The sequence below is a fragment of the Muntiacus reevesi genome, chromosome 19 (genome assembly GCF_963930625.1).
Source record: "Muntiacus reevesi chromosome 19, mMunRee1.1, whole genome shotgun sequence".
Taxonomy (NCBI): domain Eukaryota; kingdom Metazoa; phylum Chordata; class Mammalia; order Artiodactyla; family Cervidae; genus Muntiacus; species Muntiacus reevesi.
In genome coordinates, this window is record NC_089267.1 from 56,221,189 (window position 1) to 56,247,852 (window position 26,664).

The 26,664-nt window shown below is 43.8% G+C and overlaps 1 protein-coding gene across 1 annotated transcript in view; it reads left to right on the forward strand.

Annotated features, from left to right (window-relative positions):
- The window catches only part of BACH2 (BTB domain and CNC homolog 2), a 373,812-nt gene that overhangs the window by 203,086 nt on the left and 144,062 nt on the right, over window positions 1-26,664 (forward strand). Inside the window, exon 3 of the mRNA XM_065911689.1 lies at window positions 13,804-13,952. The gene's annotated coding sequence lies outside the window, so the exon portion shown is untranslated. The remainder of the gene's footprint in view (window positions 1-13,803; window positions 13,953-26,664) is intronic.

Sequence of the window (26,664 nt, forward strand, 5' to 3'; positions counted from 1 at the left end):
AAGCAATTAAGAAGACCTGAGTAAGTGGGAGACAGCCACTGTTCACAGAGCAGAAGACTTGCCATTGTTAAGATGGGAATACCACCAAACTGATAAACATATATATTCAACATAATCCCTATCAAAAGTCCAGTTAGCTCTTTGCAGAAATTGACAGGCTAATTTTTTTTAAATTGGAGTATTGTTGATTTGCAATGTTGTGTTAGTTTCTGGTATACAGAAAAATGATTTTATATATATGTATATTCTTTCCTATTACATACTACCAGACATTGAGACAGGCTAGTTTTAAAATTTGTGTGGAAATGCAGGGGACCCAAAATAGCCACATCAGTATTGAAAAAGAATAACAAAGTTGGAGAACTCAGTTTCTGATTTCAAAACATAACACATAGCTACAGTAATCAAAACAGCATAGTCATAGGATGGACAGTGGTATAGAATCAATAGTCTAGAAATAAATTCTTAGGTTTGTGGTCAAAGTTTTTCAGCAAAGATGCCAGCACTATTAGATAAGAAAGAATAGTCTTTTTTCAACAAATGATTCTAGAATAACTAATATTCTCATGCAAAAGAATAAAGTTGAACTCCTACGTTATACAACATACAAAAACTCTGATTGGATCATAAATGTAAGAGTTAAAACTATAAAACTCTTAGAAGAAAACATAGGAATAAATCTTTGTGACCTTGGATTAGGCAACAGTTTCTTAGACATGACCAAATACAAGATAACAACAACAGCAAAAATGGATAATTGTAGTTTCATAAAATTCTTCTATGCTTGAAAGGAAACCATTAAGAAAATGAAAAGCAACCCTCAGAATGGGAGAGGATGTTTGCAAAACACACATCTGGTCAAGAATTTGTATGCAGAATATATAAAGAATTCTTACTTGTTAACAGTCAAAAGACAAATAATCCAATTAAGTAAGGAGCAAGAAATTAAAATAGGCATTTCTCCAAAAAAGACATGCAAATGGCCCATAAGTGAGTGGAAAGATGCTCAGCACCAGGTGTCACTGAGGCAGGCTCAGTCATGACCGATGCTTTGCGACCCCGTGGACTGTAGCCCATCAAGCTCCTCTGGCCATGGAGTTTTTCAGGCAAGAATACCTGGGTGGGTTGCCATTTCTTCCCCCAGGGGATCTTCCCTCCCCAGGGATCAATAGCCTTGGCAGGTGGATTCTTTCCCACTGGTGCCGCCTGGGAAGCCCTGTTAGTCGTTAGGGAAACACAACTCAAAACCACAATGAAATAATCACTTTAGCCCACTAGGATGGCTGAAAATAAAAAGAAAACAGTAATAATAAGTGTTGGTAAGAATGTGGAATAATCTAAACTCTTATGCATTGCTGATGGGATTGTACAACTGTTTTGGAAGACGGTTTGACAGCTCCTCAAAATGGACATGAGTTTGAGTAAACTTCTGGAGATAGTGAAGGACAGAGAAGCCTGGCGTGCTGGAGTTCATGGGGTTGCAAACAGCTGGACACGACTTAGTGACTGAACGACAGCAGAGTGTTAAATACAGAGTTACCAGATGAAATCCTTAAGATGTGTTGTATATGCAGAAAGAGTGAGATTTATTTTAAGGCATTATCTGAGAGTCCCTTGGACTGCAAGGAGATCCAAGCAGTCCATCCTAAAGGAGATCAGTCCTGGCTGTTCATTGGAAGGACTGATGCTGAAGCTGAAACTCCAGTACTTTAGCCACCTCATGTGAAGAGTTGACTCATTGGAAAAGACCCTGATGCTGGGAGGGATTGGGGTCAGGAGGATAAGGGGATGACAGAGGATGAAATGGCTGGATGGCATCACTGACTCGATGGACATGAGTTTGAGTAAACTCTGGGAGTTGTTTATGGACAGGAAGGCCTGGAGTGCTGCGATTCATGGGGTCGCAAAGAATCAGACACGACTGAGCGACTGGACTGAACTGAACTGAACTGATCTACCATAGTCATGAAAACTGGCAAGTCCAAAATCTACAGGCTAGGTCAGCTATGGTAAAGACTCAGGGTGGAGCTGATTTGAGCTTTATGTCTGAAGCTGTCAGAATTTCCTCTTCCTTGGGAGAGGTCAGTCTTTTTCTTAAGGCCTTCAACTGATTTCACCCATTTTATCTAATGTAATTTACTTTACTCAAATCTACTGATGTAAACGTTAGTCTCATCTAAAAATTACCTTCACAGCAATATTTTAATATGCTTGGCCAAATGTATGGGTACCATGGCATAGCCAAGTTAAAAATAAGATTTGTCATCACGCCCAGTATTTACACTTCCAGGTATATTTCCTAAAGAATTGAAAAACATATGTCTACGTATATCCAGCTCTGCTTAAGCACTCATAGCAGCATCATTTATGATAGCCAAAAAGTGTAAAGAACCCAAAGGTCCATCATCTAATAAATGAATCAACAGAATGTGATACATACACACAATGGATTATTATTTAGCCATAAAAAGCAATGAACTAATAATACATATTACAACATGGATGAAGCTTGAAAACATTATGCTAAGTAAATCCAGATAGAAAAAGCTGCCTAGTGTGTGGTTCCATTTATATTAAATATTTCATTTATATGAATAGGTAAATCCATAGAGACAGGAATTAGATCAGTGATTGCCAAGGGCTGGGAGTGGGAAAGGGGTCCAGGAAGGAAGAAATGTGCAGTGATTGTTAATGGGTATGGGATCTCTTTTTAGGGTGATGAAAATGTTCTGAAATTAGATAGTAGTGGCAGTGGCATGCACGTCTCCAGGAATAAACTAAAAGCCATTGAACTATACACTTCAAAAGTGTGAATTTTATGGTATGTGCATTAGATCTTTAAGTTTAAAAAGATACTTAAAACTGCAAATATAAGTGGTCCTGACTGCACAGTAAACAGCATCAAGCATTGCTTCTAGAGTGAGAATGTATGCTGGGCCTCATTAATGAAGAGTTAGACGGGGAGCCGGAGAAGGCAGTGACTCCCACTCCAGGACTCTTGCCTGGAAAATCCCGTGGATGGAGGAGCCTGGTGGGCTGCAGTCCATGGGGTCGCTAAGAGTCAGACTTGACTGAGTGACTTCCCTTTCCCTTTTCACTTTCATGCATTGGAGAGGGAAATGGCAGCCCACTCCAGTGTTCTTGCCTGGAGAATCCCAGGGACGGGGGAGTCTGGGGGGCTGCCGTCTGTGAGGTCGCACAGGGTCGGACACGACTGAAGCGACTTCGCAGCAGAGGGGGAACATGGGAACCGCTATATACCAGGCCCCTCTGTGTCTCCCAGGTGGCACAGTGGTGGAGAACCCACCAGCCAATGCAGGAGACACAGAGGCTCGGGTTCGATCCCTGGGTCGGGAAGATCCCCTGGAGGAGGAAATGGCAACCACTCCAGTGTTCTTGCCTGGAGAATCCCATGGACAGCGGAGCCTGGTGGGCTACAGTTCATGGGTTTGAGAAGAGCCAGACGCGGCTGAGCACTCAGCAGCCTTCTGTGTCTCAGGAGCTGTGTTTATCAGCTCATTCAATCATCCTTTAAAAAAAAAAGAAAAAGAAAAAACATATAGGTTGGTATTATCATCCCTATTTTTTCATATTAGGAAATTGAGCTTTCCTTTAAAATAGTTGACTGGGGACCTCCCTGACGGTGCAGTGATTAAGATTTCACCTTCCAGGTGGGGTGATTTGGGAGAGTAGCGTGGACACATATACATTACCGTATGTAAAGTAGACGGCTAGTGGGGATTTGCTGCATGACGCAGGGTGCTCAGACCTGGTGCTCTGCGGCCAGCTGAAGGGGTGGGATGCGGAGGGAGGGGGAGAGAGGTTTACGAGGGAGGGGACGTAGGTAAGCTTGTGGCTGGTTCACGTTGTTACACGGCAGAAACCAACACAGCATTGTAAGCCAATTATCCTCCAGTTAAACAAGAACTAGAATTGTTTCAATGGTCCACATGAAAAAATATATTAAAAATAATAAAAAATAAAAGAGTTGGCCTCAGTCTGTCAACTTGGTAAACTGGGATTAGACCCCCATCTGTCTGTCTGTCTTCCCACTGTACCTGCTGCTTCCGTAGGGGAAACCCTGTCCCAGCTGGGCCGAAACTGCAGACCCTGTTGCCTTGAGCCGTGGACAGGTGAATCCCACGGGACAAAGGGATGAAAGGGAGACGGGTGCTTTTAGAGGAAAAACTGATAAATTAAATACAAAAGTCAAGATTGTTACTTTTATGGTAAAGACAGAATATGAATTTTTTTTTTTAAATTATAAGAGTTCACAAAGGACCAAGAAGGAAAGAGACAGGATGGAGGGGAGAGAGCAGGATCTATGACCACAAATCCAAGAGCAGACCCCAAGACCGTCCAGGGAAAGGCAAGTCCAGGAGAGACTGGGAGAGGTCGAGGATTCCCAGAGCAGCCGGCTGGCTTGGGAGAGGCACGGCTGGGCTCGCGGTAACTGACCAGAGGCCTGGTAGGGGTGCTCCTGAAGCCAGAACAAGAAAGGTCATTTTTCACCGAGACTAGAGTGACACCAGAGGAAGTCACTTGGGATGCTCCAGCGACCAGGATCCAATGCAGAGACCCAGGCACGAAGGGAGCTGTTGTTGAAGCTCATTTACAGCAGGGGTTTTTAACCCGGGGTCTGTGGGTTGAAGCTCACAGGGGTCTTTTAACCCGGGGTCTGTGGGTTCTTAGGCTTCCCAGGACCCTTGAACCGCTCCTGTTACATGGAAAGGTTTTGCGTTTATTTGTGCATCTTTTTATGAGGAGAGAGTTATTAGGTTTTTAAAGGGCCCGTGATGGGCGAAAGGTTTTAAAAACTCAGCTTCAGTGTTTCTCTTAAAGTGCCAGGCTCATTTTCTGGCTGTGTGATAGATTGTGTGAAATGGTCTGGCACTCCTGATTTTTGGAATAAAAATGAATTCTTAGTGAATGATCTCACTGCCTGCAGTGCTGTCTGATTCTGTCCTGGCATTTGATAGAACTTGTTCGGGGATTAGGTAAGACAGGATGTTGGTACATTTCAGGTCATTAAACCAAGGAAGGCAGGAAAAAAAGAAATCTTGCTAAGTATATTGTGGAGTTGAACTGAATGCTGAGTTGCCAAGAGATGTTCTTTGTGCGTTATGCCGACACTTTTGAACCCTTAAGAGTAGACTGAGGTGGTGGGGGACGCTCCACTGCATTAAGAAATGCAGTGCATTAGTTAATGCCTGTCTTTCCGAGAAATACTGCTTTACCTGTCCTTTTGCAGAGGAGGTGTGGAAGGCTGTGGTGTTCTAGGTTGTGTAACGTTTTTGTACGTGGATACAACTAGCATGAGCTTCCCAGGAGGCTCAGTCCTAAAGAATCTGTCTGCCAAGAAGGAAACAGTAGCTAGATCCCTGGGCTGGGAAGATCCCCTGGAGGAGGAAATAGTAACCCACTCCAGTATTCTTGCCTGGAGAGTTCCGTGGACAGAGAAGCCTGGCAGGCTATAGTCCGTGGGGGTCGCAAAAGAGTTAGACATGACTTAGCAACTAAACAACAACAATAGTGTAGATCTGAGAGAAACAGCAAAAGTTGCCTTTTCACCTGGTAGCCAGCATTCTCACAGTTCTGGTTTCAAGACTAGCAGAATAATGAAAAATGTATTACAGGAGACCTCATGTGTATGAAAGGTTTAGTTGAATGAACTGCTGCCCTCCCCTCCTCACTACCCAAAAGGCTATTTTCCACCTGTCTTTTCCTTCAACTTTTTTCTGGTGTGCCATTTACTAAGTTGACTGGCAGCCCCAGTCAACACACATGCCCATGTCTACTCCTGCGCCCATGTCTACTCCTGCAGCGAGCTTAGTTACTGACTGCCTGATTTCCTGGATGTCTTTGACCTAAGGGTGGAAAATATGGTACATGAGCCCTAAATGCCACTTCAGAATCTGCTTTGGGTGTTTTTCTGTGTGGGCATTGTCAAGATCATGATGTCCTTCAAAGATCAGGACCCAGAGGAAGATACTGCGTGTACATATCTTCACTGCCGTGTCTCATGATCGAGGATAGGTGTCCATGCTTAGAACTCACTTGGAGAGAGTAATCTGGGTCATTTTAAAATAAGACGCCTGGTAGTATTTTAAGAAACTGCAATATGAAAGGAATTTTTAATTCTAGTGTACCTCATGAAATATAACCATTTTAGTGCTAACAAGCTAATCGGCTTTTTGCAAAAATGTCTAAATGGCTGAAGGACCTGCAGCTTTGTCACTTTACTTTGACAGTTTACTGGTAGCACGTGGAAGAGTGGGCCTGTTTGCTTTGGGGAGAGGGATGTAGTTTCCCCAGAGTGTAGAGGATAGCAGTGTTGCGGAGGAAAGGGGTGAGCTTCGGAGTCACACTGGCATGGATACAGGTTACTTGTCACCCCCTCTTATCTCCTCCAGCGTGACCTTGGGCAAGGCACGTTGCCTCTCTGAGCCATGGTTCTCTCATTCATTCGGTAGGCTAATAATACTCATAATATTCCTAACACAATTCCTAGAATGTGGAAGTTTTCAGTCATTAAAAAGTATGATTATTGCTATGCATAAGTATAGGTCACTATTTATATTCTAAAGCTACAGAAACCCCCGGTATATTTTGGATTGGGTATTTTCTTTTATATTGAAATATAGTTGATTTTTTTTTTTTTTCGGGTATACAGCAAAGTGATTCAGATCTATTCTTCTCAGATTCTTTTATAGATCATTACAAGATACTGAATACAGTTCCTTGTGCTATACAGTAAATCCTTGTTGGTTATCTATTTTATATACTGTAGTGTGTATGTGTTAAGACTCTTAATTTAGCCCTTCCCCCCTTCCCCCTTGTTATCAGATTGTATGTTTTCAACACTTGTTTCTTTTTAGCTTCTTGTGTATCAGATTGTGTGTTTTCAACACTTGTTTCTTTTTAGCTGGTTCTTTTCAGAATTGTCAGTGGCAAGTTGTTCTGACTGCACTATCCTCTTAGGGGTGGAAATCTGAACACGCTCTCCACTATGTTTTGGGAAGGTAAAACCTTGAGAATCAAAGAAGTGAATTTTCTAGCTGGGGTTCTCCAACTAGAGTACCTTGGCATCTGAAATGTGTAAGTGGAAACTTTCAGAAATGTTTTATCTTAATTAATTTTCTCCATCCTGTCTGAAGTGGCTGCTCCCCAGTTCTTTCTCTGTTGCAGAAAAAAAAAAAAGCACATTTCCTCATATCACCTTCCCATGCCACTAGAACAAAACACAAAAGCCACAGACCTATGATTCAAAGGTCTTCTGCCTCGTACAAGTGACTGTTGAAATTCGGTTTGAAATGTATGTTCAAAAAAAAAGCTCACCTCCGTAGTTTCTTAAAAAATTAACGTCGATGGACCCCTTTCTTTTCAAAGCCCTTCTGGTCATAAAATAGTACGTGACTACGGGATGAATAGGGGCTCCAGGACCGCTCACAAGTTAGCATGTTTATCGCTAAAGCTGTCACCAAATTTCTGGTAATATTTTTATACAGCATGGGACCAGCAGAACGTTTGAGATTTAACCTTTTCTAGCAGATGGTAGTCTCAAAATGGAATTTGTAATTTTAGAATTAAGTTTTGAACTCTCATCTTGTTTTCTGACCACTGTAATTTCTCTTTCTATTCAATTCAGAGGGAAAGAGTGATGGAGTGTGTGTATCTGTGTAGATGGACATTATTTATTAATCTTAAAAACCAATACTGTGACTTTGCACAGAAGGACCAGAGTGGCATTTTGAAGCTCCTGAAAGTCAGATTGGCTCAATGGTATCATCCAGGTACAATCCCATTGTGATGCTGAGCAAAATCAGGTTATTTAGCCTGGTGACTCTCCTCAAGTGAAATAGTATAAATACAATGGAGATGATTAGCTTAAAAACACTGTATCCCAGAGCATAATATCTCTGTCCTCTTAAATTTTGGCAGACCTGGATTCTGGTTCAAATAAGAACAGAAAACAGCTCTTGAATATTTTGTCATGTTTTCTTATTATCATTCTGAATCCCAGTAAGGTAGGAAGAGGTGATCAGGAGAGGAGAGAATTGACAGCTGGACGCAGGAAGCAATATTGGAAATTGGAAAATCATTAAACCAAACCACTTTTATGTTTCTTAGAAATAATGTAGCTGGTATTAGATTTGGGATGTAGATAAAAATATTTCCACCTGGAGTTGCCTGGGGGGAAGCAAAGAGGTCTTTGCTCATCAAATCTCATTCAAGCCACTGTGAAAATTTTAGCTAAGAGTGGAGTTGTAGAGTAAAAGAATGCAATCAGCCTTACTTATACAAGAAGTACCTTCTAGAAAACCTGATCATTTTACAGTTAATGGGAATAAATGTTCCCTTGCCCACTGCTCGCAGCTGGAGACCTGCTTGTACTTTTTTATGACTATTGCTATAATTAAATACCATTTACTTTTTCTTAGCTGAAGAATGCAGGTCCCACTGACTTTTTCTTCTAAGTAAATTTAAGTTTGTGCAAGAGGGAGTTTCTTACAGATAATTTCCCTTCTCTGGGACATGTGAGTTGACTTGTAAGTGAGTGCACAGTGACCGTTCAGATGTCCCTTTTAAAACTTTCCCCAGCTTCTCTAACAGTAAATATGAAAAAACGAAAAGGCACTGCTTTCACGCTTAGTACAGCGTTACCATATCTCCTCACCCACCTCTTCCTAAGAGCAGTCTGGTGAACCACGGTGAGGTTTCGTGAGGTCTTTGGTCATCAGTCTAGCTGAGAGGCAACCATGAGAGCAGGAAGTGTCCGTGATGATCTCATCACCGTTGTTTCGAGACACCTAAACGTACCCAGGAGGAGGTCAGTAACTGCTTGCTGAAGAGATGATTGAGTGTTGTCCTGTGAGCTTCTGGGGTCCAAAATACTGCCTAGAAAGCTAGTGCATGAGGCAGCCTAGAGCTGCACCGTTGAATAAGTTGCCCACTCACCACATGGGCCTCTTTAAATGTACATCAATTTAAATTGATAAAATTTAAAATTCAGTTCTTCTGTCTTACTAGGAACTTTTAAGCTCTATGGCGTTCTTGAAAGTTCTATGGAGAACCACTTTGGACACCACAGATACTGAATATTTCCCTCATCAGAGAAAGCTGTGTCAGACAGCCCTGCTAGAGTGTCATTAGCAGAAGCCAAAGTTAGCGGCCCCAGCCCTTCTGAAGTGAGGTTCCCCTGTAACCCTGATGTTCCCTCACACTGCAAAAAGTGACCCTTTTAGATCTCTCCTCCATACTGTAGGGGCTCAGTCAGGAAAGGTGGGTGGCCCACAGAGGTGCCATCTCTCTGAAACTAAGAGCCCAGCAACAATAGGGCTGTTTGCCAGACTGCCATTCCCAGGGGTCTACACGCATTTGGCTACGCTAGTTGTTGGAATAGTGAAACATTTTACCAGCTACTACAGAGCTTTAAGCTCTTCCAGGACCTCCTTCCTATGCCCCAGAGGCCCTGACTGTTCACCTAGGATGTCCCCAGCCTCCCCTTAATCCTGCAGAATGAATTAACGCCCGCCCCGTCCCCAGGGGTGAGAGGCTGCTGACAGCCCCATCCCAGTACTGCAGACTGTGACCTGCTGACCTCGACTGCAAGGGGAGACTGCTTCCGAAGAGTCACTCTCAGGGGTGCCCCATCCCACCACGGCCAAGTCCCTGATCACAGAACCGTTAGTCTCAAGAAGAGTTTTTAAAGCATTTTACTCAACTGCCTCATTTTACTGAGGAAATCACGTCCAGAGTTACTCAGCAGATTTGTGGCCATGTCAAAGATAAAACTCTCCTCACTCAGTTTTGTTCTGTTTTGGGGTTGGTTTGTTTTTTGTTCATTTGTTTTGGTTTTGCTGTCTCTTCCTGTTGTCAGTTTCCTTAGCTGTGAAATGGGGATCAGTATCTTTATACCTTGCAAAGTTGTTAGTAAAAAGAACAGTGATACCCAATATTTTATGTATGTGTTAGGAGTTTGCGAAAACTCTCTTGTCTGCCGTCTCATTTGATCGTCACAGGAACCGGTGAAAGGCATTGGGCCCAGAGGCGATGAATGACCTGCCTTTAATAGCAAAGCTCCTCTGAGTGGCAGCCCTCTAAGTCTCTTAGGGCTTAGGAAACTATAAACTCTCTCGTAAATGTACGATGACAGAACCACATGGCATTAGTAGTTTTTAAGCTTGTGGTATTTTGCAGTTCAAGATTCAGTGACATTGAAAGTGTAATTTTATTCAAGCAACTTTTTTTTTTTTTTTTACTTTGATAATATGCCAATCGCACAGACTTTGGTTCAGCATTAAAACAGAAGTGAGCTGCTCCGAAGTACATTCTTTAAATGAGAGAATCCAAATTTGTAATCAGCTTTAAAAATGCAGTTGTGTAGTTTGAGTAGCTAAAGAGCTTTTAGTAATCATTTCTGTTACTTAATGGTGGCTTATTTTTTTTTATTCTCTTTCCCTCTCAAGTAATTAGGCCCTTTGGAAAAAACAAAGTATGTTCTTTGAGGGTGAGTGGTCATCTCCTCTCAGTTCTATTCAGTCATGTCTGACTCTTTGCAACCCCATGGACTGCAGCACGCCAGGCTTTCCTGTCCATCCCCAGCTCCTGGAGCTTGCTGAAATTCATGTCCGAGTTGGTGATGCCATCCAACTATCTCATCCTCTGTCATCCCCTTCTCCTCTTGCCTTCAATCTTTTATCATCATCTTATTTTTCTCATCCTATAGGCCTGGTATACCTAGAAAATTAATCGTATACCCTATTGTAGCAAAGAAAAAATCACTTAGAAGTCCTTCTACCCACTTGACACCTAATTATCAGGAATGCTATTTTAAGTATAAAGAAAAGCTTCAGTGGAGGAAGTGGTCCACTTCTTGATACATCTTGGGTCTTTTGATAGATTTGGTGGAAGCACCCCTTAGTTTTTGAGAAGATTGTTGAGATCAATTTAACTCACTCCTAAAAAAAATTAAATTTATACCCCCTTCTTTTTCTCTCTACGAACTGCAGGCATTATATAGTGTATACTAAACTATGCAGAAGCTGAGTTTCTAGATGAGGGCAAGAGTGGGTGTTATTTCATTCCATGTAACAAAAAAATCTCTCTTCCATTTTTTTGTATCAGTGTGTGAAAACTGTGGCCTCGGCTACATCAATTGTAGCAGTAAATGGCAGCTCCAGTATTCTTGCCTGGAAAATCCCATGGACAGAGGAGCCTGGCAGACTCTATAGCCCATGGGGTCGCAGAGAGTCAGACATGACTGAGCGACTGAGCGCGCACACACACTCCGTCGATTATCCTGCAAGGTTAACTACATAAAGGGTAGAGAGAAAATTTATTAGAAAAGGCTATAAATGGAAAGAAACTTGGGGTTGCGAACTCTGCTTTAGCATTATTAAACTTGTAGTCTCACTTGGGAAGAATATGTTTGTAGGTTTGGTGGTTTTTTAAAGTGTATGTGTGTGTCTTCATTCTTTTCTGTGCGAACAGACTCTCAACTCTCAGCTGTCCTGAGATACAGCCTCCCTTCTGTCCATATAAAACCTTGGACGTGTTTACAGTTATTTGGACTCTTCTTGTATTTTATACTATTTTCACTGCTTCCTACAGATAGTGCTGGAGGTGTTGACAGAAAAATATCTAAGGGTAACATTTGGATTGATAGCTTGACTAGGAGTCCCTGAGTCTTTGGATTATCTTGGAGTCATTCAAGACATTAGGCTTGATCTTTGAAATTGCAACCCTTTAATTCCTCCAGACTTACTAGAGGAGCAGGGGGATTGATGAGCAAGCACATACTTTCGAACCTCACCATCACCAGTTTCTGTACCAGTGCACTCAGCATTATGTGAGATAAAGCATGTAAGGCGCTCGGCACTAGAGTTGACACATCGTGAGCACTTGGGAGGGTTAGCCGTGATTACTGGCTTGTCTGATTTAATTTTGTCTTCACATCTCTTTCTGCTCCCTGATGGCCATTCTGAAGAGCAGTCAGATGTCCAAGAAATGGGAAAATACCAAATGCACGGGAAATGCAAGGCTTTGGTCTTCCAGAAACAGAATTTATCAGTGCACAAAGAAAAATGATTGTGTTTTTTTTTTTTTTCACGATTATGTGTCGACGACTTCCATACTCCCTCCACGGAAGAGGGGCAGTTCCTCCCTTGTCCAGATCCAACTCAGTCCCATCTAATGAGGGCCACTTGATGGAAAACTTACCTTTTTCCCATTTCCCTCTTTATTATGTGAAAAACAATGAGCTGCTGATTATCATCTGTGTGAGAAAGAAAGTACAGTCTAAGTGTGGTTGTCCCTGATTAGAACTTTGTTAAGGTATGTGACGGGCAAGTGGGTTTCTTCTGTGCCTTCAGTAAAGTGGGTATAGCTAAACAAATGAACCAAAACTCAGGCTGCGGCAGGAGTGTGAGTTGGTACAGCTTTTCTGAACAGTCACCAGGACCCTCAAAGCTCGCTCCCCTTGACCCCACAGTTCTTTTTCTAGGAATCTACCTAGGAAAATACACAGACATTCAGGCAATTTGATATTCAGATACATCTGTCAAAGTGTCACTTGCAATAACAAAAGAAAAGAAAACAATATGTCATTCCCCAAGTGAGAGAAATAATGAAATAAAACACTTTTCTACACAGACATTGAAAAGCATGTTCCTGAAGAATTTTTAACGACTTGAGGAAATGCTCACGTTCATATAATATTGAATTAAAAAGGAGAAGCTAAGCTCTCTTTTTGTATATCTGAAAAGAGTACCAGTCCACAATCCCTTATCCCCAGTTCTGAATGCATTTGCTTCAGACATCACAAACATCTCTTGGTGACTTGTTTGGTAGAAAAATCTGACCTGAACTAGTGTGAAGCTCTGTTTTATCTGACCAAATAAGAATGTGCATCTGCTTTGCTGCAGAGCTATCTAATATGTGTGATTACGGGGTGCTGCTTCAGGTTCTGATGGGGCAGCATGCGGTAAGTGGTAGTTTAGCATCGTAATACTAACACCAAGCAGTTCTGAACTCTGAAGTGTATCTGGCCCAGGAGTTTCATTTAAGGGGTCATGAGCCTACACAACAAAATATCATGAATGACTTATCAGTGTCAAGGTCTCAGTTGATGTTTATTTTTTCTTGATTCTTTTCCATAAAATTTTCAGGTGTTCTAGAATAAGCATGTATTAATTTATCCTCAGGAAAAAATAAGGACTGTTATTTTCTAAGAAAACATATTTGAGGTATCAGAGGATCATCTCATTTCAGTTGGAATCCACAAATTTATCACTTGCTTCAAATTTATCACAACTCTTTCTGTTGTTGTTTAGTCGCTAGGTCTTGTCTGACTCTTTGTGACCCCGTGGACTGTGGCCCGCCAGGCTCCTCTGTTCATAGGATTTCCCAGGCAGGAATCCTGGAGTGGCCTGCCATTTCCTTCTCCATTGTTTCCTGTATCTTCTTGTTAATGTAGCCAGGTGTGTCTTTTGAACCAAAGTGTTCTGATGTGTTAAAAGAAAACATTCAGGAGATGAAATAGAGAGATAGCTGACTGGGTATGTCCAAGCTGCTTTGGGGTTCAGAAGAGCACCCAGTGAGGGATGCGTTTCACCCGTGGTGAGCCCTGGCATCGATACCTGCATTATTTTATCCAGTTCTGTTTGTCTGGATCGGTCCTGAGGCACAGGACATTAGAGGTCGTGAAATCGGAGGATGGGGTGTAGCAGATTGCAGGAGCGAGGGGACGATGTTAACTTGCAAGGTTTCCTGTGCTAATGGACAGTCTTCCTTCCCAACCAGGTGGATGCCCGCTGACCTGGCGCAAGGTGGCCCCACAAGGTTTTGGGGTCCATGTCTGAATGGATTGCTGTAGCCTTCTCTTCTCACCCTTCGCCCAGTTCCCTGCATCCTAAGACTCGAAGCCAGCACGGGACCTGGAAAAATTACATGTAAGTTTTGACTAAAGTTTCTTTCCTCCAACCACACAAGGCTAAGAATTTTCTGAGATGATAATAACAAGGTGTCTTGAGAATTATCATTGAGGAAGGGAACAGGGGTTAGACTCTGCCTATGGGTGGTTCCCTAACTCGGTGGGTCTTAACCACTGTCATGCTTCAGAATCGCCTGGAGGGCTTGTGAAAGTCCAGCTTGCTGAAGCTCATGCCCAGACCCCTGGATTCAGGAGATCTAGGGGCCTCTGAGAATTTACTAACAAACTTCCAAGTGATGCCGATGAGGCTGGTCCAGGGACCCCACTTTGAGAATCGCTGCTTTAACTCAAGTGTGACTGATAAGAGGAATGATGAAGGTAGAAACGTGTGTGAAACTGAAATGAAGACATTAGTGCTGTACTTAATACATGAACTCAACTCTCAGGAAGGAGACTTTTAGGGCCTTCTCAGCACCGTCACCTTTGAAAGTCCATCCAAGTAGATGCCATTCTTCTGTTCCAGCTCAACTCCAGAGGCACGCGTACCAGCCATTCTCTGCCCTGGCCTTTCAGCAAGGGTGACTGACAGTGCTGGTAGCAGGCTGTGGTGATGGGCACCATCTTTTCCCATGGGTCCTCATCATGCTTCGAGACATACTCCAAAGGGAAAATCTTTTTTCTCCTGGGCTAGAAAATATATTGTTCCCTTTCAAAGTGAATCATCCCAGTATGATCCTTCCCCTCATACTCTTAAATGTGACTTGATTTGCAAAAGGCGTGTGTGAAGGAAGGTGAACTTTTAATCAAAAGTCTCAGCCAGCAAAACCAGTGTTTTTTGGCTTTTATGTTCTCAGGACTGACATATTTGGAAGATAAGCATGTTTCTCTGTTAGCTTTGGGACAAGCCAGTCACCTCTCTGCTGAAGGCAGGAACAATTTAGTCCATGTTCATAGAATAAAGTAGAGGAGTGTGCACTTGCATATATGGGAGCATACATGCGAATGTACACATGTACCTGTGAACCTGTATGAACTTTGTATGTTTCTAAGCTTTCAATGTAGGAGTTCTCACAACTTGTTGTCTTTTGTTTCATTGAATCAATGTGCGTGTGAAAATAGTCTGAGTGATGCTGTCTAGGAAATGTTTGAGAAATTTATGGGCGTTTTGAATCTGTGGATAAGCATGGTGGTTTATAGCATTTTACTTGATATGGTTTATGTTATCATTCAAAGCAGCAATTAGGGCTTACAGTTCTTTTATTAAAACTCTCTGAAATGGAGAACAGTCACTTAAAAAAAACTTTTTTTAATTGAAAGTAGTCACTTTTTTAAAATAAAGTGATTGAACAGCACCAGAATGGTTGGCATGGTTTGGCATTGCTTTCATTTTACAGACAAAGAAACTGATTATCAGAAAGGGTTAAAATAATGGAAGGAAGGAAAGAAGGAAGAAAGGAAGGGCTCCAAGAATCACATAGAAAGAAGTAGCCAAGGCCACCTGTAAAATTCGAGGGTCCCTGTACAAGATGAATATGTGGAGTTGCTTGGGAATAGTCACTTTTAATAAAGCAATTCCCAAGCAGATATGTAATGAAGGAGCATTACCTTCTACCTAGATGTTAACAGAACCCCACATCCTGGAGATAGATTTAAGTGCATGCATTTAAAATAAAAATCACAAAATCAGAAAAATAAGACCAAAAGAGCAAGAGGTGATGAAAGAGTTGTAGAAGGAATTAATTCAGAATTGTCTTCTGGGAGCTGCCCAGAGGGTAACAGGGCTGGTGATCGGGCGGGCAGAGTTGTGAGCGATGTAATTACCTCTGATCACTCTGCCCTTACAAATGATAACGTCTCTGTCAGGCACTAATTGGTTATTCTGCACCGCATCCTGGGAAGTTTCAGTGTATGAAATGTGTTCACCATTAAGTAGAAGAAATGGGTTGGATCCAATGTTCCTTCATCTCCCTCCTGCTTTCCTGCGCTGGCATCTGTGAGTGTCCACGTTTACACTTGAGGTTTCCCTGGTGAATGACCGTGGGTGCCAGTTTAATAACTACAAGGAAACCAGGGCGGGTAGCAGGCGGCTAGGACCCCTTGGGTGACTCGGAGCAGAGACTCCTGCTGGCCCTGGCGCCCACTTCCTGGCCCCCTCCCTGCAGCCTTGGGTGAGGCAGCCAACACACCAGGTGCCCGGAGTGGCTCTGTGAGAGTCATGGGGACGCCCCTGGTGCAGTGATGAGACTCCACGCTGTCAAGGCACGGGACGTGGGTTCAGTCCCTGGTCAGGGAAATAAAATCCCTCATGCCATGTGGCGTGGCCAGTAAGTAGATTTAAAAAAATAATAATAATGTCTTGGCAGTTCCCTGGTGGTCCAGTGTTTAGGACTTGGCACTTTCACTGCCATGGACCTGGGTTAAAAAATAAATTAAAAAGTAAAGTTTGAAAAATGGATACTGTGCATTTGGGGACAAGGCGTATATGGGGCCCCATGGTGCTTCCCTTTCAGTTTTTCCATCTACCTAAAACTGCACTAAAACAGTTATTAATATCAAAAACTGAAGACTAGACAGTATGATGATTCCTCAGAAAATTAAGCGCAGAATGACCATGCGTGGCTGTCGCTTCAGTCGTGCCCAGCTCTCTGCGACCCTGTGGACTGCAGCCCGCCAGCCTCCTCTGCCCGTGGAGTTCTCCAGGCAGGAACGCTGGAGTGGGTTGCCATTTCCTCCTCCGGGGACCTTCCCGGCCCAGGGACTGAACCCATGTCTCCTGCATCTCCTACACTGGCAGGTGGGTTCTTACCACTGTGCCACCTGGGAAGCCTAGAAGGACTGTATGATTCTGCAGTTCCTCTCCTGGGTGTATACTTAAAAGTAGTGAAAACCGAGACTTGAACAAATACTTGTGCATCCATGTTCATACATCATTATTCCCAATAGCCCAAAGGTGGAAGCAACTCATTCAACCACGAATGAAGAAAATGTGGAATACACATACAAGAGAATATTATTTAGTCTTAAAAATGTGGGATTCTGGCACATGCTCCAACATGGATGAAACATGTGATACCAAGTGGAATGAGCAAGACATAGAATGACACATACCGTATGATCCATTTACGTGATGTGCCCAGACTAGTCAAGGCCATCGGAAGTGTAGAAGGCTGATTTCCAGGGCCTGGGAATAGAGGGGAGAGAGAAGCTAGTGATAACGGGTACAGAGTTTCACTCTGGGAAGATGAAAGAGCTCTGGAGATGGATGGTGGTCACGGCCGCACAGTACTTTGGACGGCTTCCCAGGTGGCTCAGTGGTGAAGAACCTGCTTGCCGACGCGGGAGACACAGAACCTGTGAGTTCGATCCCTGGGTTGGGAAGATCCCTTGCAGAAGGAGATGGCAACCTGCTCCAGTATTCCTGCCTGACAATCCCATGGACAGAGGAGCCTGGCAGGCTACAGTCCATGAGGTCGCAAAGAGTCAGATGTGACTCAGCAACTAGAACAACAATCCAATGCCGCTGAGCTGTACTCTTAAAAAATGATGTAAGTGGTAAATGTTATGTTGTGTATATTTTACCACACACACACACACACACAATACCCTGAGTACCAGAATTTACTTTCCTTCTGAGAATAGCGGGCAGAACACTAAGTGATGCTCGGCAGGAATGCTGTAGTTTGAGTAGGCGGAGGACGCATAGGTGTCTCTGTCCGTCGCACTTTGCCAGGCACCCTCTGGGCAAAGGTGAGGGCCTGCAGAATATTAGACTTCAGTCTCAGGAATGGGTTTTCTATCGGAACAAGGACAAATTTGTCCGAAACCGCTAGGGAAGTTTGTCATCGATACCCGTCCCCTCCACTGAAACCTCATGTCCGCATGCAGGAAAGCCGCTTTCCTGGGGTGGAGGGGATGAGCACACCCGCGTGCTCCAGTCGGGGGGCTGCTGCAGGTCATGTGAATTCATTAGTGGGTCCGGGTACCACAGCCCGGGATGCCTGAACAGTGGAGGCCGTTGACAGGTCTTAGCCGTGGGGGCAGACCTGAAGCCAGGACCAGGACTTGCCCCAGAGTGAAGCCTAGCAGAAAGTGGAAACTTGGAAAGAAAATTAGTAGCAAATAGATCTCCTGCAACGGGGCTTCTCTCTCGAATGCCTGTTTGACATCGTCCCAGTGAAGTGTGGCTTATCCCCCATCAGCAAATCTCTGTAATGCTGGATATTGCTGCACCTGTACCTCACAGAACAGCTGTAGCAGCAACGTGGAGGCCTGTGAGGAACGAGAAGGGTTGAACCCACTGAGTCAGTCCATTTGGGCCCTAATTTGGGGGAGGGAGGCGGATTTTGCTTTTTATCCTGTGTTTCTAGTAAACCAGCCTTGGAGAATCATCAGTGAGTTGTAGTTCCTAAAGAGCAGTACATAAGGATTCATAGTTTCAGAGAGCTTAGCATCCTCCTTAAGACATCAGAATCATTTATACATACGAGCATGCCTGTGCGTGGCCTTCCCTGGTGGTTCACAAGGTTAAGAATCCGCCTGCAATGCGGGAGACCCGGGTCTGATCCCTGGGTTGGGAATCTCCCCTGGAGAAGGGAATGGCTACCCACTCCAGTATTCTGGCCTGGAGAATTCCATGGACAGAGGAGCCTGGTGGGCTATAGTCCGTGGGGTCACAAAGAGTCAGACACAACTGAACGCCTTTCAAAAAGATAATAATAATAAATGCATGTGTGTGAATTATATACATACATAAATGTGTGTGTATGTCTTTTGGCTCAAGGAAAAAGTATATCCAAAAAAGAATTGAAATAAAATCATCAAAGTTGAAGTACAGTAGATATAAATCAGTCCCTCATTTCCAACCCAGACATTCCAAACCTGCTTAGAAATACTCTCCCTGCTTTTTGCTTAGGTGCTAGAGAACAGGGCATAGCAAGAAAGGTTTTGGAGTCAGTTGCTATAGGGAGCTGCTAAGACATCAGACAGTTGGAATGAAATGTTTTTATGGAAAAGAAAATTCAGGGGAGCAAGTCTTAAGAGAGGAGAAGTAAGTGCTTTTTCATCTTTGACATCACACGTAAATACTGGCACCCTAAGCTTGAGTTGAAACAACATGGATATGGATTCTAATCGAAACAGGTTCAGCCCCAGGAGTTCAGAGACCATGATTTTTCGATGGACACCCTGACACGGATTGTCTACACAGTCCCCAGAGGGAACGGCACAAGCTCGAGAAAGCCAACAAAGACAGCCTTTGGGGCTCTCCTGATCGACTCCTAGGGCTCCGAGAATCAGGTGTACCTGGATACAGGCGCTGAACTCATATTTAGTGATGCTCAGCTACCTGGAACCCAACTAACCAGAACCCTGAATTAGCCAGCCTTGGTACTTCCCACCGCCACTCCACCCCACCCCCCTCACACCCCACACCCCACCCTACCGCACAAATCCCACTTCCCTTTTTCGGTGATAGAGATTCAGAAAACAAGATAGCTTTGGTCTAATAAAGTTAGCAAATACACCCTGGAGGATATTTCTAGCTGATGACACTGACCTGCTGAATCACTGAGAATGGTTAGATCCTTTATAAGTAGAAAAAGAAACTGCTTTGAAAAGATTTTGAACAGAAAGCATTTTCTAGCTGTCAGTTCCCCGGAAAATTGAAACAAATCAAAAAAAGATCTTCTTGTCTTCAAATAATTTAGTTAACTTAGTACCTATTTTCATGTCTTAATAATGATATAAACATATTGACTTAGGATAGAAAAATATACCATTAATTTGTTCTTGAGAAACCATGCAAGTTTTGGCGTTTACCACCTTTCCAGTACCAGAGTTTAAATCTCAGATAATTATTTTTATGCTTATTCTGTTTATTCTAGTTGGAGGCACTCTAAAAGTTGTGATGTTGATGATAGGAATGTTATATAAAATAAGTTCATGAATGTATATATTTAGCTCTTATTGTCATTGGGGAACCATTGGCATAGTTTTGAAGCCAATTCTGTTTTTTCTTTTTTAAAGAATGTATGTGCTTCTTTGTAACATACCGGTTCACAGTCATGTTCTGCTCAGGCACCGTCAGGATTAATTTTCATTCTCTGCATCTGCACTGATGGTGCAGGTAGTGGTGATGTAACCAGCGTGGTAACAGACGTGTCCAGATCTGAGAAGGTGCTCGCTGTGCATTCCCGACTCAGCCATGCAGGCGACAGAGCCGCTCACCAGGTGACGTCAGCTGTAGGACAAGTAGTTTGTCCATTTCTTCTGATCATTTCCAATCTGCTGCTTCTTAGAAGCAGTTTGTGTGCTCCTTCTTGGATGTGCCTCTGCGAACAAAGTCACAGTGCTCTCTGAGCCGTGATTTAGCCCAAGGGAGAGCCACCCTCTTCCGGAGACACACCCCTTAAACTGACCACTGTGAGGTCCCTGGCCCCTGGAGCTCTGGAGTGGCTGGAGCGTGCCCAGGCCGCGGTCACAGTGAGGAAGGACGCTGTTGCGAAGCTCTGCAGAGGAGCAGCATTCTGAGAGTCCTGGTCAGGCTTAACTAGAAGATATAATCTATTGTTTCCAGCAGATTTTCCCTGTATTTCATGTCTGCTTTGTCACCAGCCCAGGTTACAATAAAGATCCCATGTATTAAGTGTTCTCAATGACTAGAAAGAACAGAATCAGAAACTAATGAATTGTTTCCTTTTATCAAAATAGAGTTAGCTTTACTTTCCCAATTATGACAGTAATACATGCTTATGGTACAAAATTTATAAAATAGCAGAAAAGAATAAAGAAAATAAGTCACTTTTAATCCAGCTATCCAAATGCAACCTACCTGTTAATGCCTACTTTTCTGTGTTTTTCCAGACTTTTTTCCTTTTGTCACCCAATTACAAATTGACAATCAGTACTCTGGACTGCTGACATCCCACCAAATTGGTGGAATTCAGAAATGATAACTTTGTTATCATTTTATAGGACAGTGATCTCCTGGTTGCTTATTTTTCTCCCTTCAAATTACATTCATCAACTCTTACAAGAGCAGATACCTCTGTAGACTCAGCATTGTGTTTATCAAATGGAAATTGTTATTAACTTTTTTTTTCCATTTCTGGATTCTGTCAATGAATGTGATTTTTAAGTGACCCTACAAGATCCTAGTGGGCCTTGGAAATGATAAAAGAAAGATTTGATGTGGTCCCAGATGGTTTTAGTGTTATATCAATTGGTTGTGTTCTAGATAGGTAAAAATTTGCAATTGATACACCATAAGACAATTTGGCAGAAGAGGGAAATGTTGATGAGCCGGATTCCTCACCCCTATTCCCCAACCATACTCCAGACAATATGGACTCCAATAAAATTCTGATTTTATATTCAAATATAGCCCCTTCTGTGCTGTGAACCAGAGGGTTTTCCTTTGCATCATTTGTCGTCGTTGTTCAGTCACTAGGTTGTGTCCCATTCTTTGCGACCTCATGGACTGCATCAGACCAGGCTTCCCTGTTCTTCACTATCTCCTGGAGTTTGCTCAAACTCATGTCCACTGAGTCGGTGATGCCACCCAACTACCTTATCCTCTGTCACCCCCTTGTTCTCCCGCCCTCAATCTTTCCCGGCGTCAGAGTCTTTGCCAGTGAGTCGGCTCTTTGCATCAGGTGGCCAGAGGATTGGAGCTTCGGCTTCAGCATCAGTCCTTGCAGTGAGTACTCAGGGTGGATTTCCTTTAGAATTGAGTGGTTGGATCTCCTTGCTGTCCAAAGGACACTCAGGAGTCTTCTCCAGCACCACAGTTGGAAAGCATCGATTCTTCGACGCTCAGCCTCCTTTATGGCATCCCTCTTCGGAGAAGCATCTGTTCAGCCCCCTCTGGCATGGTGTTCAGCCTGTGGTGTGGCTTGCGCTGAGTATCTGCATGCTTCCCTTTAGAGAGACGTCAGCTCTGGATCGGGGTGAATCCTGACTCTTCGCCAAACTTAGGAAGGGCTTTGAACACTGAAACAAAACCCAGATTAAAATGAAGGGGATTGTTAAAGGAGTCGCCTGAGGAAAGTTGTGGGAATGTCATCCACGAACATTAATGTCAGTAGAATATTAAGTGTATAGTAAACAGCTGCTGGAAGAGATTTTATGTTTCAAAGGTGATCTGGGGACTTCCCTGACAGCCGATCCAATGGTTTAAGACTCTAGTGTTTCCAGTGTGGTGGAGTAGGGGTGGGGGGAGGTCAGATTCAATCCCTGGTCGAGGAATTAAGATCCCACATGCCACGTGGCACAGCTGAAAAATAAAAAATAGATGTTTAAAAATGACCCATATTAGACATTGTGTGTAATGAGGTCTCATCGTCCTCTGTACAAGCCTTAGGTTCTTTAAAAGCAGTTTTCTCTAGGTTCTTTCCTCTGCATGCCTTCACATCCTCTGTGTCCTAGTGTATAATAGGGATCCAGCATGCTTTGACTTGAATTAAAATTTCTGTGCTGTGACTCTTGCGTGACAGATGAGCGAATGTGCTGAGTGCAGGGTGTATTCTGCTTCCTTCTGAGAGTCGTCGAAAGATGCCTTCTTCTGACGACAGTCGAAAGATGCTTGGGTAAATTGTGTGGCGCGCCCGAGTCGGGTACCAGTGTGGGACGTGGTCTGCAGTGCGCTGATGCTGCCTTGGAGAAGGAGATGCTTGTGTGGATGCTGAGAACTCACTTCCCCACCTTCGGTTTCGGTTTGACCTCCTCGCTCCCCTGAGTCACGGCGTCCGCTCATCGGCGACAGGCACGTCCCAGAAGCCTGAGACGGTCCCTCGGCCTGTTTGTGACACTGTCTCTGAAATTTCCCGTGACACCAACAGCCAGCATCTGTCGTCAGACTTCAAAAACTTTGGGTTGGTTTGCAGTTGACATTGAGATTAACTTTCTCTAACCCGAACCAGTGAAAAGTAAAACACTGCTCACCACATGAAAGTCTTGCTTTCGCTGCGTCCAGACCCCTCCCTCCCCGTCACAGCCCAGTCATCTGGAGTCTAGTGCGGGGAGGTGTGGTTGTGCCTCGGCCGTGGATGACCCACTTTTTCGTAACACTTAATTACCCGTGTTTTTACAACAGCAGTCAGAGACCTGGGCAGAGTGGACTCTAACCCCTCAAAGACTTTCTGACCCTGCTCATCAGCACTGCTCTGGGAAGAAGGTGTGAGCTCTGCAGGGCGCGAGGAGCCACCGGGCATGACAGCATTGCCTCTAGTTTCTGGATAATGAGCAAGCGCGCAGGTAAAGATGCCTTTCTCGGTGTTGACTCTTTCCGTGTCTGCATTATTTGGTGGAGCCGACTTTTAAATATTGATCCCCGTCTGCCTGTTTGCTACTGTGCGTTGCGGAGGGTTCAGGGGAGCAAGCATTCAGATCGGTGCCCTGGGACTTTAATAACTTTTCATGAAAAGTCTAAAGAGATGGTGATCAAAAATAGACTCTCGTCTCTATCCTCTCTATGCCCCCAGAAACATCCTCTTCCTCAATTTTTTTTTTTCTTATTTGCTCTCAAGGTGGGTTTTTTCAGCATCAGCAGCTCTGCTCGGCAGCGAGGGTCCATGCTTGGTGAGCTGAGGGCTTGCGGGGTGAGTGGATGGGACAGACAGAGACAAAAATGCACAGAAGGGAAGGGAGATGGCAAGGAGATGCCGTGTCCCGGGGAGCGCTGGCCTTCAGCACCCCAAGAGCAGATTTAGGATAAGCACTGTTGCTGTAACTTTGGCAGGATCATTTCTGACAGCCTGCTCTGTTCTAGAAACGCTTACGTTTCTGATGTCCCTTTGTCCATTTGAGAAACTTTTAAAATACCGTCTTTGTTGCAAAAGAAGGTGTTGTAGGTATCATCTGCCTGAATTTACAGAACCGTTTGGGGGTATGTTTCTTTGCTGGAAGCTGGTTGCCAGGCGGCGGGTGGCGGGGTGGTAGCGGTGCCTGGCGGATCACACTTGCCAGAGCACCGTCTGCCCTGCCACCGCGGAGTGCTTGAAGATGCCCAGAGATAAGTCAGCGTTGTTTTCCCTGAAAGTCCTGATACAGAAAAAGAATGAAAGTACAAACACTAACTGGAAAAAATGTCACATATTTTAGCCACTTTGCATCCCTTGTTAGGACGAACCCTGGGCTGGGTTTTTTTTTTCTTTCTTTTTTCACATTCGTGGACTTGTGCGGTAGGTGGAGCAGTGTGGGTGGCCCAGAAAAAGTAGCGGTTAGAATAAGATTTTCCATTTATTGCCCTTTTGTGCATGGCTAAAAATAAGATTCATACAAATCAGAATATGTAATGCAAGCAGAATCACTCTGTTAATTCTGATGACTGGCTTGCCCGCATCTTTGCATCTGTCTGGTAAGTGGTGCGCTGGGGGGAATAGATGCGTCTCTCTAAGCAGCGAAAAGTCGGCCACGTTTGGCCACTGTGTGTGTACCTGTGACAGTTGATCAGCATTTTCCCCTCCTGAAGAAAGAAAGACACAACTCATACATAAGCAAACTGTGTCGGCGGAAGGTTGCAAGAAATAGTGACAAGATCCTTGAATCATTGTTTGAGAAGTAATTGCCTTGTTTGAAATGCCATTTTACAACATCCATCTCTTTGGCTCGAGGTGAGAAAGTCGTGTCTTGTAGATCCAGAGAACAGCATGGGAGGATCCCTTAGTGGCGTTGCAGAGAGATTGGAGGACGTGTTTGTGTGTGTAGGGACAGGGTGTTGGGCGGGGGGCAGGGATGGGCACACACCTGCTCTATGCACAGATGTCGGAGGGGCAGGTAACCAAGTCAAAACTCCCCTTCATCTGCCAGCCAAGCCTCCTGCAACCACAGTAAGGGGTAGCGTGTCTGTCTGTGGCTACAGGAAATACCAGACAGAAGTGGTGTCAGCCTTCGCAGGGAAATTCGCAGCTCCGTGATCCCAGCCATGGTGCTGTCCCCCTGCTACTGGCTGAGTGGCTGTGGCATTTCCAAAGAATGAGGGTGTCTGCAAGTGAAGAGTGTGTCTGCTGAAGCCTCTCAGTTTGATGTCACTTGGGAAATAGGATGAGTCAAGAGGACAGTCATTCCAGAAGCCTCTGGAAACTGAAGACTGCAAATCATATTCCCCACTGGTTGTCTGCAGGCTCAGCAGATGGTGAGGAAGGGTGGTTAACCTGAGGCCAGAGCTTTGGGGAAAAGAGGACTAGACAGCATCAGATCTTCACTTAGCTACCTGTTGACCTCGATCTCTTTGTTGAACCTCTCCTAGGCCTGGATGTCTTTAATTAAAAACTGGAACAGGGCGAGTGCCTACCTCAGAGGGTGCTGGTGGGGAGTAAATGAGATAACGTCCTTGAAGCACAGAGCCAGCATTCAGTAAAAGGGGGGTGGTGATGCTTACTCATGCTATTGCATCATACGAACATAGTGGAGAATTCAGGGCATTCGGCGGTTCCTCGCTCTGCTTGGAGGACACATTTGGGAATTAAGTGAATACAGGATCGTCCTCTTGTTCATTGTTTCTCAATAAGAAGGTGACGGGTCATTTACAAATCATTTGGTTCTTCATAGGCTACTACTGTTACTTTTGGGGTCTCGGGTTTTTATTTTGCTCTTAAATTAGCTCCATAAAAGCCCCTCTTTCATCTTAAGGTGAGCACTGTGTTGAGCATAAGCAGTTATTTTTGCCCTCCCACTCAATTTATTTCAGCGTGACTATTTCAGTTCTGACATCTGTGCAGATTCTCTGTAATACCTGCTGAGGTACATCATGAAAGAGAGAGCGCTAATGTTGTAATCAAGGAAGGTTTTAAGTATTTCAGTTGGGAATGGGCAAAACTTGAGGAGCAATTAGCTTCCATGGTGGTAGAATTCCCTACAGAAAATGCCACATCTGTTGTCATTCTGGTTACTGATCAATCCTTTAGATAACCGGATGCTGACAAGCAGAAAACAATTACTGTTGCTTCTTTTTAGTATTCTTTGCAAATTATTTTCTCTTGAATGTAATGTATATCTAACCTTCTAGGAGTCTTTTTCTGCTCACCAAAGTTTTTCATTAAGTAAATATATTGTGTATTTCATAATCAGGGCATCATTGTAGGTATCACTTAACCTTTTTGGTCAACCTTTAGTATTACATGTGAAGAATTACATACATCAGATTACATATATCAGATTCTTCAGCTTCCTCCATGACCTTCCTGGGATGCGGTTTCTTCATTTATCAAGTTAAAAAAAGACACTATGACTGCACCCTGACTTGGCCTCACCAGGGACCTAACAAGAAGTGATAAATGAGACTAAAAAGCTAAGGGATTAAAACACGGTGCAGGTGTAAAGCAGTGATGGCTTGGTTTTATCAATTGATGTATTTTGCTAGTTTTAAAAATTATTCTCTCCAAATTTTCTTCTTCATGATCTGTCCTACCACTCCTGTCATGGGTACAACCTTTGATTTGTAGTATATATATTAGCATCATCACTGGGTTTTCTGGATTTTTCATGCTAGGGACCCTATCAGTCCAGTGAACTGGAGACATTTCTCAGGTCGACTGAATGGGCAAAACCTCTCTTTCATTAGAATGGTACCCAGGGAACAGACTTATGAATCTGGTGGGGCAGGAGCTGGGGGTCGGGGGGGAGGTTGCCAGTGGAAGGATAGGGTGGAATTTATGGAGAGAGTAACATGGAAACATGTATTACCATATGTAAAATAGATAGCCAATGAGAATTTGCCGGACTCAGGGACCTCA